Source organism: Pavona decussata, unplaced genomic scaffold (genome assembly GCF_977016875.1).
Source record: "Pavona decussata unplaced genomic scaffold, jaPavDecu1.1 SCAFFOLD_386, whole genome shotgun sequence".
In the NCBI taxonomy this organism is placed as follows: Eukaryota; Metazoa; Cnidaria; class Anthozoa; order Scleractinia; family Agariciidae; genus Pavona; species Pavona decussata.
This window is the reverse complement of record NW_028145758.1, coordinates 3,057,879-3,060,000: the sequence shown is the minus strand read 5'-3', so window position 1 is coordinate 3,060,000 and position 2,122 is coordinate 3,057,879. Positions and strand designations below refer to the sequence as shown.

Here is a 2,122-nt window from a genome sequence, read left to right as displayed (position 1 = left end):
GATCAACCATTTCACACTTGATCGCAAGCGGTGGAATCAGAAGTGGAATTGGAAGAAAAAGGAAACGTTCCGTTCCTTGCCATTCCGATTCTGTCGAGTTTACGCTTCCGATTGTGAACCAGCCCTAAATAAGTGAATCAGCCATATTTTCACATAGCATCACTGTAATGATCGGGGTTCGAATCCTTGCTGGCAAACCATAAAACAAGTCACATAGTACGTTTCTTAACTTGCTTGTATGCGGCCTATTTTCAATCTGGCGGTGAGGCGTTACAAACATGTCAAAGGTTGCGTCAAGTTGTTTTTAAAATTAAACGGAAATAATATTAATATTAACTATAATTTCCATGGAAGCTTTTATACAAGCCACTGATGGTATTTCTATTCTCAGAAAGCATCGCTAATTACAAACAACGGAGAGGCGGCCTTCGCTCAGTTCTCCCGGTCACAAATATCCCCCCTCCTTCTTCTCCCTGGCGCCAAAAACACAGACAAGCCTGTCGCATTTTATTCACATATTTATCCAAATTCTCATGATCCTGGTGTTTTCCCCTTCGTTTCTAATTGAGTAAAATGTGAAAGAAAAGGATAAAAAATCGTTAATATCATCTAGTTTTTCGCCGCCTGATTTAATTGGAGTTTCGAAAGTTCCAGAGTTTAGTTTGATGGCTTTGCATGAGTTGACGCGTTGAAGTAAATTTTACGTAAATGTGACTTTTGCGTAAAGAAATTCATACCGTAATTGAACAATTTTTTTCCTGTATTGATAATCAGTTTGCTAGTTTGTGTTTTTCCTGAGTTTATTTTTGCAATAACCTGATATTTTAAAAAAAATTTTGTGCTTACTGGATCAGGGGCGGGGCAGAAGACTCGTCAAATTTTCGTATCAGAATCATCCAACAAAAGTTGACGTCACATCCGGTCAAATTGGCGCCGAGCAGCCTGTCTCGGCGAAGTCGAATGATGGCGTCCGGGTCATGCATGATTTCTTCGGATTTTTGAGCCATCAGTATCAAGAACTGTGAACTGTGGATATGAAAGATGTTGTAAAGATATTGCTTCGACTTCATGAGCAAGGGTTTTCCAAAGGAGTGATTTTTTTCTATTGTTTTGACGGAAAATACCAGACCGCTAAGCGTCGTATCATGGCGAAAATTTCACACTCTCAAAACGAGTGGCGTTCAGACTTTTGGCCCTTGTGGCTTCTGATCGTTCGAAAGCTGAAATTTTAATAGCCTATCCCGTGTGCAACATAATGGAGGAGACATCGTCAGTCATAGTTTGCAGTGTTAACATCGGGAACCTAATTATCACTCGACGTGAAGTGTTGGAAGCCTGTATCATTGAAGTGTTCCAATTGTCTTCGTTGTAAGGGACTCGTAATCTTCGAGGTGAGTAAATGTAGTTATCTTCATTTCCAGTTCTTTTCTGCCGACGTGAGTACCTTTACATGTGGGCTTTAGAGTAATAAGTCGGTTTTGTGCTTCGTAGTTCTTTAATAAACACGCAAGTGACGTTTAATTAATAAATAGTTCATATCATGTTGTCCTGTAAGTGCGGGCTCGAGGAGGGGCTTGTGTCAGAAAATGTATCTGCCTGGCCTGGTTCATATTGCTACAGCTAGTGTGAGACAGTTGTTAAAGTTATTGATGTCAAGCTATCCTAAACAATAAATTAAATAGCATTATTGCGAATGACATTATTTCTCAAGTATTGAAAGAAACAACCCCTTCACCCTTTACTTCATCTGCACTCTCACCACTTGGGTGCTCATGGGTTAAGGCTTTTTATACATTTGTACTATAATTATGCACATGTGACATCAAACTATGGTAAGAACAAACAGTATGCCACAAGCCTGGGACAGACAAGTGGCATGACCGATGATCTTACCTTGTTTTGATGTCCTCTTTGGGTTATCAAAGGACACATGGAAGGCCAAATGGACTTTGAAAACTCTTTATGGCTGACAATGTCATTTGTACATCATATAATTATTTACCAGTTATTTCACTTATGTTAGTTGGTGCCAAATATTTAAGGGTGGGGAATTGTCTTTTTCTCTGTGTCCAAGGTTGGGGAAGAGAACATAAAGTAAAAAAATATTGCAAATTCGTGGAGG

The 2,122-nt window shown here is 39.4% G+C and overlaps 1 protein-coding gene across 1 annotated transcript in view; it reads left to right on the top strand.

Annotated features, from left to right (window-relative positions):
* The window catches only part of LOC146451694 (uncharacterized), a 2,857-nt gene extending 2,814 nt beyond the window's left edge, over positions 1 to 43 (top strand). Inside the window, exon 3 of the mRNA XM_085098887.1 lies at positions 1 to 43. This exon is cut by the window's left edge and continues 1,027 nt beyond it. The gene's annotated coding sequence lies outside the window, so the exon portion shown is untranslated.
* Positions 44 to 2,122: the final 2,079 nt, after the last annotated feature.